This window comes from Choloepus didactylus, chromosome 4, assembly GCF_015220235.1.
Source record: "Choloepus didactylus isolate mChoDid1 chromosome 4, mChoDid1.pri, whole genome shotgun sequence".
NCBI lineage: Eukaryota > Metazoa > Chordata > Mammalia > Pilosa > Megalonychidae > Choloepus > Choloepus didactylus.
The window spans coordinates 139,336,988-139,343,314 of NC_051310.1; positions in this window are offsets into that span (position 1 = coordinate 139,336,988).

A 6,327-nucleotide genomic window follows, 5' to 3' on the forward strand; every position below is an offset into this window, starting at 1 on the left:
GCCTTGGCCTGGAATTGAGGCTCAGCTGTGTCAGCCCCTGTGTCCTCCTCCACGCCTGTCAGCTGCCTCCTCTCCAGATATGGCTGTCGTAGGGGAAGGTAAAGGGAGGGGAATGACTGAACCCTCCTTTCCTGGAGTTTAAGTAGCTGGGGAGGGGCTGAGACCCAGCTGAAAAGACAGGGCCTTACATCCGCTTTCTTTAGGTACAGCTGAGCCAGACTCTCTCGAGCTCCCTCTTGCCTGCACTTCATCTGGAGAGAGGATCATGCAGAGCAGTTATGAACACTGCCTCTGGGTGACTAGGGGCAGTTCGTCAACAGATTCCTGCTTCAGTTTTCTCAATTGTAAAATGAGATGTATAATAATAGCACCTACCTCATAGGGTTTGGGTCATAAATAAAGATGTAATTTATATTAAGTGCTTTGAACAGGGTGCTGGGGGCAGAACCATGATCCACGGGGACCAAAGTTTATACAAGTTGATACAAATTTAGGTATTCAACCTTAAAATTTATATAGAATGATATTTATTATGATGATCTATTTATTTAGAATGATAAAATAGTAATAAAAGAAATCACACAAAAATACAAATATTAGAAGCTAAAAGACAGAAGCAACCCAAGTGTCCATCAGCTGATGAATGGATAAATAAAATGGAATATTACATAAAATGGAATATTATTCAGCCATAAAAGGAATGAAGTTCTTATACATGTGACAGCCTGGATGAACCATGAAGACATCATGTTGAGTAAAATAAGCCAGTCACAAAAGGACAACTACTGTATAATCTCACTGATATGAAATAATTAGAAAAAGCAAATTCATAGAATTAGAAACTAGAGTATAGGTTACCAGGGGCCAGGCTGGGGGTAGGGAACGGGGAGTTAGAGCTGAAACTGTACAGAGTTTCTATCTGGGTTGATGGTAAAGTTTCGGTAATGGATGGTGGTGACGGTGGCAGAACATCGTGATATAATTAACAGCACTGAATTATGTATTTAAATGTGGTTAAAGGGGGAAATTTTGGGTTGTGTAATTGTTACTAGAATAAAAATTTCAAAAACAAACAAACAAACAAACATAGGTCTATTCAACACAGTGAACCCTATTGTAAACTATGGACTATAGTTAAAGTACAATTATAAAAATGTTCTTTCATTAATTGTAACAAATTTACCACACTAATGCAAGGTGTTAATAATAGGGTGGTGTATGGGAAATCTGTATTTTATGCATGATTTTTCTGTAAATCTACAACTTCTCTAATAAAAAGAAATAAAAAGCTGACAAATGCCCCCCAAAATCACAAAATTTAAAAAATAGCATAGTACTTATATTACTCAACACTTGAATACACCTCTATAATGCCTTTTCCTTTATTTTTTGTTGCATACTCCTTAATTGCCTCTTTAAAAAAATAAACCTTTTATTTCAAAATAATTTCAAACTTACAGGGCAGTTACAAAAATAATACCAAACCTATACAGAGAACTCCAACATACTATTCACCACCCCACCACCCCAGATACCCAGGTACACCAACTTTTAACATTTAGCCACATTTATCATATCATTCTATCATCTCTCTCTCCCTTTCTCTCTCTCTCTCTCTCTCTCTCTCTCTCTCTCTTTCTCTCTCTCTCTCTCTCTCTCTCTCTCTCTCTCTCTATATATATATATATATATATATATCTAGGTCTCTATCTAGCTCTCTATCTCTATCTCTATCTCTAACTAAATCTATCATCATTTATCTATTTTCCAAACATTTGAGAGTAGGTTATATACATGATACTCCTTTAACACTTAACACTTCCTTGTACTTTTCCTAAGAACAAGAATATTCACTTACGTAAGCACCTTAAGAACAGTTATCAAATTCAAGAACTTTAACATTGATATAAAGCTTACAGTCTATATTCCAATTTTTTCATATATCCCACCAATGTCCTTAATTGCCTCTTTATTCAAAACCAGTTGTCTTAGTTTGCCAGGCTGCTGTGACAAATACCACACAATGAGTTGGCTTAAAGAATGGGAATTTATTGGCTCATGTTTTGAGATTAGAAGTCCAAAATGGAGGCATCAACAAGTTGCTTTTTCCCCAAATTCTGCAGCATTCTGGTCCAGGCTACTGGTGATCCTTGGGGGTCCTTGGCTTGTACCCCTGTCTCACATCATGTGGTGATGTCCTCTCCTTTCTCTTCCTGGTTCGCTGACTTCCAGCTTCCAGCTTCCCCCATGGCTTTCTTTCTGAATTTCTTCTGCTTATAAAGGACTCCAGTAATCTGGATTAAGGCCCACACTCATTCAGCTGGGCCACAGCTTAACGAAAATAACATCTTCAATAGATCCTATTTACAATGGGTTCACACTCACAGGGATGCAGAATAAGATTAAGAACATGTCTAAATTGGGGTATGTAATTCAATCTACTACACCAGTCTTGTAATATAAATTTCTTTAGAGCAAATAGAAAGTAATCTTTCCTCTAGCCTGATTGAAAAATTCTTTTAAATTATTGATAGGTAATAATAATTAATTATTGATAGTTTCTTTCCATGTCACAACTCTATTCATTGGTAATTATATAAAATTTTAGGATTATTAGCATATTTAGGAAAACCTGTGATTTAGCTACTATTGCTGTGTAACAAACTACCCCAATTTTAATGACATAAACCAGCAACCACTTTATTATGCCACCAGTTTCTGTGGGTCAGAAATTCAAAAATGGGCACAGCAGGTTTGATTCATCTCTGCTCATTAAGGGAAGTCTCAGAGCTGGGGGGTGGGGGTGGAATTATCTGAAGGTTTATGCATTTACATGTCTGGAATCTTGGGCTGGGAGCGCTTGAAGAAAGGACTACAGACTCCAGCATCTGCTTGTAGCCTTTCTATGTGGCTTGGCCTCCTCATAGCATGGCAGCCTCAGGGGAGCTGGACTTCATACTTGATGGCTCAGGGCTCTAGGTATGAGTGTTCTAGCCATCGAGGAGAAAGCTGCGTTGCTTTTTATGACCTAACCCCGGAAATCGAGCAGTGTTATGTTCTTTACCTTCCATTAGTTACAAGAGAGTCACAAGCCCACCCAGATTCAAAAAGAGGAGAATTGGACTCCACCTCTTGAAGGGGGGGAGTGGAAGGTTCTAGAAGAACCTGAAGAATAGGAGATATTGCTGCAGCCATCTTTGGAAAATAAAATCTGCCGCCATCTCTGTTTCAGTTTGCTAAAGCTGCTGGAATACAATATACCAGAAATGGATTGGCTTTTAACAATGGAGTTTTAATAACTTACAATTTACAGTTCTTAGGCCATGAAAATATCCAACTCAAGGCATCAAATTCTCTGAAGAACACCTCTGTCACATGGGAAGGCACATGGCTGGCATCTGCTGGTCCTTCTCTCCTGGGTTTCTTTGCTTTCAGCTTCTGGCTCCAGTAGCCTCCTCTCTGAGCTTCTGTGGGTCCTCTCTAAGTTTCTCCAGGGCTTTTCTCTAAACTCTTATCCTCTCATAAAGGACTCCAGTTAAAGGATTAAGACCCACCTTGAATGGCTGGGTCACATCTCAATTGAAACAACCTAACCAAACTTCCCACCCACAATAGGTCTGCACCCAAAGGAATGGTTTAATAGAACATGGCCTTTTCTGGGGTACATAACAGCTTCAAACCAGCACAATCTCTATCAAGTTTCTCTCAGATACGAGCTATTATAGATGTGCTACCTATTTGTAGAAGGAATTACGATAAATTCTATGTCTTGAAATTCCCATCAGAGGGAAAAATGCATTCAAAACATGAGTGAAAACATCCTTTCAAGAGATAACTTCTGTTTTGCTCAGGCATCAATGAGAATCGAATCCTCCGCTTGCAATTTTATGTGTCTGATTAGACAAACATTCCATAGACTGTGTATTTCAGATCTTGTTTCTCTTCCTCTACCCATTTCTTCTGGTGTCAAAGGACACAGTCATACCTCATACCACCTCTGGCCTTGGACCTTTGTGTCGTAATGCCAGATGAGTCGGTACAATGGCCGTAGGAGTAATCCTAAACCAGAATGGCTAGCAATAACTTAACCAAACATAAAACCAACTGCAAACCACATAAATATATCCCACTAAGCCAAAATCAATATTATCTCTAACTCAACTTCTTAACCAGATCCTAAAAATATCCACAGCCACATCAACACTAACAGAGGGGATATAGGAATTGGAAGTCTCAACCAATTGTGGTTAGAATAGCTTACTTCTGCAAATTTTTCTGAAACATATGAGCACAAGAACTTATTGCTTGGGCCTCTCCCAGAACCTTGGAAGGGGACGTGCAAGAAGAGAACCCAGCTTAAATGTCATTAGCTTCACGGTAAGCCTTCCTCTGCCCAGCACATAGTTAAGTATTGTTATGTGTTAACTATTATTATGGGCTCAATTTTCCGACAGCTTTTCCTCTTGTGGTGGCAAAATGGCTACATTCAGCAGCTTTATCCCAGGTTCTCATCCAGCAGGAAAGATAAAGCATCTCTTCAGTAGTTCATGCAACAGAATTTACTTTGGGCCACCCTGAGTCACGGGTACAATCACTGTGGCCAGGAAGCTTCCGTGCACCCACTAGCCAGCCTTGGGCCACAGGCTGCCTTCTTGCAGCTGGAGGTGGCTCAACACCACCCATGGGAACTGAGAGGGTGGAAGGGATGATCCCCAGAGGAAATCTGAGATATGATTTTACCAGCAGAAAATAAAGGAGGTGTGAATATCGAGTGAAATAACAACAGATGGCTCATTTTCTGTGAACAAAGTTTGAAAAGAGAGAGTGGGAGGAAGGTAGCGAGGGGGAAGGGATGACAGACTGGAAAACACAGTTGCCCACGAACTCCTCTAGCTTGTCAGCTGGAGTCAGCCCTGCTCTCGTGGGCCCTGCAGGCATGACCTTCCTCGGGGATCCCAGTGGCCTGTGCAAGCAGTATGTGGCCTCAGCCAGCCCAGAGGAACCTGCCAGCTTTATTCCAGACTGACAGGTCAGTCGCCTTTGGGTCTTCTCTGCCACCCTCCATCTTCTTGTTTTGTCCTTATTGCTTTGTCTCCTTCCCTGTTCCAGAATCACAGCCCTGGGGGTAGGAGGTAGAGAGTAGGGGTGAGAGATCTTCACTATTTAAACCTGGGGCCAACATTTTGCTTCCCTGCTCCTGGTCCTCTTCCCCTTCCCTCTTTGGGTCTCCTAAGTAAAATCATAAGTCTTGGAACATAATTCACGGGCAACTGCTGTTGGAGGGTCTTGATATTTCCTCTCACTCACGCAAACCCTGTGGCCCTCCAAAGTGGGAGCAGCCAAGCCTGACACATTGAGCAGTGGCATCTAATCTTTTTATGGCCTCTTGAAAATCTGATGAAAGCTATAGGTCTGTGCTCTCCAAGACAGCAACCACTGGCTACATGTGGCTCCTGAAGACTTGAAATGAGGTTATCCTGAATTGAACTGTGCTATATGTGAAAAAAAAAAAAAGAATATAAACTCTCTCTTTGATAATTTTATATATTGATTACATGTTGAATTGACAACATCTTGGATAGATTGAGTTAAAAATACATTATCAAAATAAATTTCACATGTATCTTTTTACTTTTAATGTGACTACTAGAAAATTTAATGACGTGGTTTGCGTTACATTGCTATCGGGCAGTGCTGTTCTAGACCCTTTTTTTTTAGAAACATTCACATACACACATAGCCATATGATTTTGCATATAATTCCAGGAACTCTTGGAACCTTAAATCCCATCCTTGAATCCTAGTCCCAAAGCAAGAATCTGAGTGGGGATGTCATGGTTTTCCCCAGGCCCAGCAGCTACTCCACCATCCCTGGACAGGTGGGGAAACTGAGGGCCAAGTTCTCCACCCAGCCCGGCTGGCTGAGCCCAGGGTCTGGGGTGGGGACGGGGGTGGTGGAGGGGAAAGTGGGTGCCTGACTGTGGCTCTGCCCTTCTAGGCTCCCCCGAGTCATCCCAGATGGTGCTCTCGTCAGTTCAGGGAGGAGGTGGCCATTCACTCCCAAGGGGATGCATTTCCTCAGGGCTCTTGATGTCCCCGATTGCTCTGGGACTGGCCCAGTTCATGGAGGCCACCAGGGATCAGGGCAGTCCTGGTGGATGGGCCCCAGGCCAGGCTGAGCCCAGGCTAGGGAGGGTGGACATGGGCTTTCAAGTCCAGAGAGGTCCATGTGTAAACAGCAGTTCCACCACTCACCACTTGGGGGACTCTGTGTGTGGCTTCAGTTTTGACTTTGGAATTAGTTGTTCTTCATAGTTTTCCACACTT